The sequence below is a fragment of the Danio rerio genome, chromosome 1 (genome assembly GCF_052040795.2).
Source record: "Danio rerio strain M-AB ecotype USA chromosome 1, GRCz13ab, whole genome shotgun sequence".
NCBI classification, from domain to species: domain Eukaryota; kingdom Metazoa; phylum Chordata; class Actinopteri; order Cypriniformes; family Danionidae; genus Danio; species Danio rerio.
In genome coordinates, this window is record NC_141021.1 from 26824465 (window position 1) to 26832825 (window position 8361).

The 8361-nt window shown below is 36.4% G+C and overlaps 1 protein-coding gene across 12 annotated transcripts in view; it reads right to left on the reverse strand.

The window, feature by feature from the left end:
• arfip1 (ARF interacting protein 1) overlaps nt 1-6230 on the reverse strand; it is a 49659-nt gene extending 43429 nt beyond the window's left edge. For 5 of the 12 annotated variants that reach the window (XR_015475436.1, XR_015475435.1, XR_015475434.1 and 2 more), the window contains exon 1: nt 6078-6230. The gene's annotated coding sequence lies outside the window, so the exon portion shown is untranslated. 12 annotated transcript variants of the gene reach the window in all.
• Between the last annotated feature and the right edge of the window lie 2131 nt (nt 6231-8361).

The following is an 8361-nucleotide window of genomic DNA, read 5'->3' on the forward strand; positions in this document are numbered from 1 at the left end:
ATTGAGCCAGCTACTTTATCTCATATGTTTTGGGCTTGTTCAAAATTAAAGAAATTCTGGCAGCTAATATTTAAATTCCTCTCGGACGCATTAAATACCTATGTAGAACCTGAGGCCATAATTTCAATTTTTGGGATCACACCACAGTCCTTATGTTTTAACAAAAGCAAGATAAATGTGATTGCCTTTGCTACGCTTTTAGCTAGAAGATTAATATTGCTGAAATGGAAGGAAAAACTTCCTCCAACCTTTAAGCAATGGCTTATGGAACTTCTACACCACCTGACCTTAGAAAAAATACGATACACTTTAGGAGGCTGTACTGATATGTTTTTTCTCACCTGGCAACCTGTTCTAGATCACGTAAAAAAGATGGACCCCTCAGTCATTTTAGAAGAGTAGAACCTTTCCTTGTTTGTTTGTTTGTTTGTTGTTGTTTTTTTTTTTTTCTTTTTTTTTTCTCTTTTCTCTTTAATTTTTTGTATTTTCTTTTTTCTCCCCTTATTAATGAGAGTAACATATGTTTTACTTATTATAACTATTTATTTGTATTTTTTCTTAATATAATTTTTTTTTTTTTTCTAGAACCTAAATGTATGTGCGGCAGGTTTTGTTTGTTTGTTGTGTAAAAAAAAAAAATTTGAAAAGCTATTTTGTAATGTATGTTTCATATCTAATATGTTCAATAAAAACACTTTTGGAAAAAAAATAAAAGGGGCCTAAGTGTGTGTTTATCGTGAGCGGGTTTCTGATGGGCCGGGGCAGAGGATCGCGATTCATATCTATCGGCCATTGGCGATGGGATTGTCTATCGACCAAACCCTAGCATGAATAATGCAATCTATGTCCCATCCAGCTTGTCAAATATGCAACACATTATTACTATACAGATAGATGTTTTTTTTATATTAAAATTAAACCTTTAAAATCTTAAGTGAACATTTTCATTAGTACTATACAAAACCTGGCCGTTTGCTAATATTCAAAATGATTATTATACTTTTTAATTCTGGCACGCCTAGACTGCAATATCAATCATTCATTTTTACTCGCACATTCAATTGAACTAATTTAGGGAATAGGAAGGAATGGTGGTAAACTGCTTGAACATAGCACAGGTCTGAATATAATGACTTTATAGTTTCAGTTACACATGATAATGCTTCCTAAAAAACATAGCTCAGATATTAAACTGAGTACTACATGTATTCACACATATACAAACAATATAAAAAGCAATGCTCAAAGCGACTCCAGTTTATCATCCTGCTTCAACTGTGACATTTACACAATTGAAGTTTATTGCATGCAATGAAAACGTGTCCTAGTTTTAAAGATTGTTAAACAATCTTGTACAAGGAAATTTCTCAAGCATTACCCGTAAATTGTAAAAATGTAGGAGAGCGCAGGGCACAAAGTAACACAGGGTAAAATGTAACAGTTTTAAGATATTTGCTTAGGGTTAATTATGGCTTGCTTGCAAGGTTTTCAAGACCAACTATAAAGTAAAGAGGTTTGGGTAAAGATGTTTGTATGACCGGAAAATATTTAAATCACGTTTTCTGTGGTATATTTCATCTGCAACAACAATACTGACCTTTGGACATAAACCTCTGAATGCATAATTATCTAAAGACCTGAAGAAAGTTCTCTGCATGAAAGACTTGTGAATGGGAAATAAACCTGCTGCTGCTTCTCGAATAAGGTGGGAAATTAAATATAAAAGAAATGTGGATGATTGAAGCAACATAACGATCTGTTAACTAAGAAGTAGCGTGTCCCAAAGCTTGCATATTTATACACTTAAAAGTAGGGCTGTGTTATTTGGTGAAAATATCTATTTGCAATTTTTTTTTTTACAGATACTGCGATTTCGATTTGCGATTTAATTTTGTAGTCAAGTTTCAGCTCAATAATCTGTATCGTAGCTTCTTACTGCTAAAATGCAGTGAGTGCTAGCTTAATAAAAAAAAAAAACTTAGCAAACAACTCTGACATTGTACTTTGCTGTTGCTTGCTACTAGATTGAATGTAACTGGCAGTACTTTTAGTTGACTTTTCAGCAAGACACTCCTCATATAGTTGCTCGTGTTGCTTTTTAAGGTGCTATTGTTATATTTCCTCATGCAGTGGCAGCAATTCTCTGACAGCTCTTACAAATTACTTCATTTTGTTATATAGGAAAAATGTATTACAGACGTGGTGTTTTTCTGTAATACTAATTAGGCTATTAAAGGGTACATAGTATACTCCTTTTTTATGATTTAATATTAATATTATGGTTCTTCTGAGTGTGCCAGTTTAGGGTTAATTCAAAACACAGTTTAGATTTGTTTATTATAATGTGTTAAAAAGTGTTATTTTGGGGTGTGTACAAAGCTCGCTGTTTTAGGGGTGTGTTGTGTCACGTGAAAATTAGTTTCGACTTCCCGCCTAATGTAACAAGAGGGCGGAGCTCTGTGTTTGGCAACAGACACAGGCAGACAGAGAGAAGCAACACGAGTTAGAGGACCAGCATTCAGCCGTACATGTACAACTCGGACACAGACCAAGCAGAGACTACAAAATCATTTGTGTCTTTGTATAGTTTTACAACCAACTGTGTGCTATTTTAAAGTGCCAAGTGTGTACACCGAGACTATGCACACTGAATTAACTTTGACTGAGGCACCGGATGCGCCACTCTGAGCCTCGACACGGCACACCAGACACGCACATTCGGATGTTTTTAAAATTAAACTATTCAGATGCCGCTTTGTGACGCGGCAGAAACATGAAGTGTTCCGAATCGTGGCTGGGCGCTGAGGACAACTGCCAACTTGAAGCGCCGTTTTGTGTACCCTGATAGAAACCTATGTTTAGAATTCTAAAATGCATGGCACAGTGTTGCGCCACGCAGAGAAGTGCTTCTGGTGTGCGACCTGCAGGCAAGTTCGTTATTTTACTTCAAATGGAGAGACGCGCATGTGAGGCAACGGACTGTTGCACTTTCCAGCTGCTCCTAGTTACGATCATAGGGAGGTACTGTGACTGCGAGAAATGCAAACGGCTTAACTTAAGGGTAGATGCAATGAAAAGTACACGTTTGCAAACCTACGAAAAGTTAATTCATTCATTTTCTTGTCGGCTTAGTCCCTTATCAATCCACGGATTAAATATATAAATAGCGGAATGAACTGCCAACTTATCCAGCAAGTTTTTATGCAGCGGATGCCCTTCCAGCCGCAACCCATCTCTGGGAAACATCCACACACACATTCGCACACACACTCATACACTACGGACAATTTAGCCTACACAATTCACCTGTACTGCATGTCTTTGGACTGTAGAGGAAACTTGATCCTCGAGGGCCGGTGTCCCTTCAGAGTTTTGTTCTAACACTAGTCAAACACACCTGAACATGCTAATCAGTGTCTTTAAGATCACAAAAAATCTATAAGCAGGTGTATTTGATTAGGGTTGGAGCTAAACTGTGCAGGACACCGGCCCTCCAGGACCGAGTTTGCACACCCCTGGTCTATACACTATACTTACATAAATGTCTGTCCAAGATTTTTCACCATAGGTGCCCTTTAATGCTTTCGAAACAGCAAACACTTTCATCCCCTTTGTTTGCGCTTTCCTGCTTTTTATGGTGGGCGTTCCGCATTGTTTGGTTTCGCAATTCTGATTTGTCAGAATGAAAATGAGCTCACTCAATTGCGTAGTAAGACTGTCACACACAGACGGCAGTCACGCATTTGCTCTGGGTGCTGGAAGTTAAATAATATACATTTTATATCACAGCCTCAACCGATTAGCTAATAGCAACAATTCAAATCACGATTGCGATTCGATTTCGAATAATCGCACAGCCCCACAGGCAACTATATATTTTTTTCTTCACAAAAAAAGTATATTTTAGGGCAGGGGTCGCCAAACTTGTTCCTGGAGGGCCGGTGTCCTGCAGGTTTTAGCTCCAACTCTAATCAAACACACCTGAGCAAGTTAATCAAGCTCTAACAAGGTATACTTGGAACATCCAGGCAGGTGTGTTGAGGCAAGTTGGAGCTAAACCCTGCAGGGACACCGACCCTACAGGAATGACATTGGTGACCCCTGTTTTAGGGCGTAGTACAAGTATGCAAATTAGGATGCAGAAAGTGACTGCTAGCCAGTTTTGAGGAAAACACAGCACAGCAGGGTTAAGGCTGATTTATACTTCTGCGTCAAGCGTACATGTATGCTACGGCGCAGCCTAGGCGTGGACGCATAGCCCTCGCTGAGGTGCACCTCTCAAAAATTGTAACTACACTCTGCAACGACGCATAGAGCAAGCTCTGTGATTGGTCGGCTTGGAAGCGTTTACGAGTGTGGGCGGGACCGAGAGCCGCACGAGTCCGTTGGAGCGAGTGTTTACAAGTGTTGACTGTTTACAAGGAGCTCCAGATGGAGACTGTTGCTTTGTGTTTACCTTATGGTTAAAGTTGTTGCATGTCCGCCGGTTCCTGCCTCAAAATGAGCGAGTATGAACCACTTGTACTTTAAGGAAGCTTTCAGAAAAAACAAAACACCAGCAAAGAAACTCGACACAGAGGAACATAAACATCAATTGCCAGCTAGCGTTTCGGAAGTGTTATTGCAGAGCAACAGAAACAGAAGTATGAATGCACAGCTACGCGAGTTGCATGCGCCGTGGGTCACACCGATCACTTGACGCAGAAGTATTAACCAGGCTTTAGTTGTAACAGGGTGTTACAAATAAGCCACACACTGTGGAACATAAATTAAACTAAATTTTTATTTGTTTTATTTTAAGTGTAATGATGAGAACTTTTTATATAAAATGTTTTTAATAGAAATTATTTTTAATAGAAAAAAACATTTTATTGCTAATAATGCAAATAAATGTGTTATATAATAATGTATAATAATGCAAATAATTACAAATGTTTATCCAACAGATAAATAAATAAACATGAGTTAAGTAAAACATACAATTAAAATAAAAAACATCAAATTGAGTTAATTACTGAGGAAATATACTATTAAAAGTAAATTTAAAGTTAAATTAATTGTGTTAACTTTTGGCAAATGCACAGAAACCATAGGTCTGGCGAACATACAACGACTGATTATTTGTAGGAGAGGCCTGTGTGCTGTTGGTAAAAAAATATGGTTTGTCTAACCCCATTACTTTGTTTATTATTTGGCCAAAAGCAAAAATGTTACTTTGTGTCCCGCTCTCCCCCTACTTAGACATCCTGAAATAAAGTAACAGAAAAGTAATATAGTAATAGAAAATAGAATCTAATTAAAAGTAGGCCATATACAATTGCAGGAAACCCACTGTTCCTTTAAAAAGGTCATGGGCAAGAAGTTATGAAACTTAGTATGGCGAAGGCTTCGCACACGAACATCTTAGGTCACGCTTGGTACTTCTCATTTGAGCGCACAGTCACATGACCTAATTATTATTCAGGCACCAAATCATTTGCCATAGTAGGGTTTATTAACTCGCGTCATGGACACGTAAACGCTTTTCTACTTTCCAATGTTTAAAAACAATACACATTTACAAACCTAAAAGCAAAATAAGGTTCACATTAGAATCACCAGCTACACAAACACAAGTTTCGTAGTACATTTACACATTTTTCGTTCCTTCCTGCTATTCGGTTTCCCAGCGTTGCTTCATTGTTGAGCCTCGCACGTCACAAAGTTGCGATTGAGTTACTTCCTTTGCCTCAAGCACTTCAGCCGAGCTATGTGTTACAAAACACAATAAACACTCAACTTAACTCTCTATACCGCTTTTTGCGATCTTCTTCATTAAGGATGAACATATTACAGATCCATAATATGGATGGGAGACATTCATTTTTCGACCATCTTTTTAGATAAGCGCAATGGTCTTAAGACAATAAGAGAATATTTCACCTGTTTAAAACACTGAACTTGGTTTAATGACTTTTCCCCGTGGCATTTGAGAAGACAGAAGATCAGCCCTGCACACTGAAGCCATCACGCCTGTCTGCAGTCATCATCACACACGAGCCCCGATGCAACAGTTGATCGTGTTCAACAACACTCACCTGCACACCGATTACCGCTGTTCTCTTCGCTGTTGCACGACTCTGCTCATAAAAACAATCCCGGCTTGAGTTTGAGCTGCTTTGTGTATCATTCGATACGCTGCGAGTCCCTCCACAGCTCAGCGAAAGTCTTTTCAAACACACCCGGAAGAGGACGTGAGTGTCAGTAGCTACATGTACTTGAGCCACAGCATGTCTGTCTCCTAGTGGTCAAAACAACAATGCCAACATCGATAAACAATACAGTGTCGTACAGTAGCCTATATACACGACTAGCTTTTAATAAAGTGTTATTTTAGTATTATTTGAATAACGGGAAACGGGATACAATTTATTCATATTTTGATCACCTTGTGTAAGTTTTTAGTAAGACTTTATCAGATTTTTGTGACAGTTAACAAAAAGTAAAAGAGAAAATAACAGACAAAAAAAGGAAAAATTAAAAGAGAGATGTATAGTAAGTTTTGACTTAAGTTAGTTTTAAAACTGTTATGCACTATTGATGTTTTTGTTTAAATTTTTTATATGTATTGTAAGATTAACATCTTTATTACTTTAATTTTGTCCCTGTTAATTTTAAATAGGCTATTAATTATCTTATTTAATTTAGATTAGCTACCAAAGTATGATGTGATTTGATTGTGTTATTTGACATAACAAATTATGTAAATAGTTTATTTACTGTATGAGTAATTTTATTTAACTGCAGTATGTATTTATTCAATGCCGCTTGATCCTCCAGAAATCATACTAATATGCTGATTTGCTGCTCGAGAACAATTTAGATACCGTTAAATATATTTTTCTTTTAAAAAGTAACTTCATTCATGAAGAAAAATCTAAATGAAATTAATCAACAATGACAGAAAAACATCAAGCTACATATGATATTATTTCAGATTGTTTTCTATTACTTTTTATTCATCAAAGAATCCTGAAGAGTAGCTAAAGTGGATCAAATGGAGAATTTTATACACACATACATTCAATTTGAAATATAATGAAAGAATGAAACATTTATTTCCGTCAGTGCACAAACAGAAAACCACAATTGCATACTCGTCCTTAAAGCTTAACTGGATTAAATTATTATTATTAATAATTTAAAAAATAATAATATTAGTAGTGTGGTCCTCTCAGTAATCCCTATTTTAATAAATTAAATTACAATTAGTTTCTTGTATATATAAAAAAGTGTAAAGTAGTGTAAAGAAATAGGACAATGTTGAGAGCAGTGTGAGATTAAAACTGTTCAGCCACTAGATGGCATAGAATATTCAAAATTTACAACAGCCTGCACACTCTAGGACATGGGTGTCAAACTCAATCCCTGGAGGGCTGAAGCCCTGCACAGTTTAGTTCCAACCCTGCTCCAACACACTTTCCTGTAGGTTTCAAACAAGCCTGAAGCACTCAATTAGTTTGATCAGGTGTGTTTAATTAGGGTTGAAACTAAACTGTGCAGAGCTGCGGCCCTTTTGGAACTGAGTTTGACACCTGTGCTCAAGGACATTGCTCAGTCTTTGACCCTAGAGCCCTCTGTTTTCCAGTACAATACTGCAAATACTGACCCTCCAATTAATTTTGACCGAATGCATATTCATTTCATTCTTCTTGTTCTAAACATTTCAATTGATTATTTTTTGTATGTACATGTGCCGTAAGAAAGTGATTTTTAATGTAGTTCTGATATTGTTATAGATTTTGTGTTGCAATTTTTATTTTCAACCCTATTTTCTTTGAGTTTTCAAATTAGGTTGTTCTTGATGCAACAACCAAAATCCTCTTGCCACAGAGTTAGCAAAACTGTTAGTAAAGTTCGACAATCTTTAACGTTGGCATGAAAAATCCAGGTCATCATGTTACTATTTTCCCTCATGCACTCGTACATCTCAGAGATGTTTACAGTAGATTGTGTTCATTGTATCTATTTTGTTGACTATTTGCTCATCTGAGACATCTGTAAAATGTTAGGTATGTTTTTAGTCCTTAAAAGGTTTTTGATGTAGAATGTTTGTAAAAAAAAAAAAAAAAAAAACTTTATCATATCTTTGAATACAGCATAACTAGACTTTCCACACCAAATGCTTTTGAAAAAACTTTACAGGCATGCATACAATATGTGTGATATACAAGTTAGCAGATGGAAAACATGTTTTAGCATCCCTTAACACTGTACTATCAGGAGTTAACATGTTAATAATATTTTATAACATTATTTTTTATTGCCTACTACATGTTTCTAACATGTTTCGACTACGCCAGCAGAAATTAATGTTTTAGT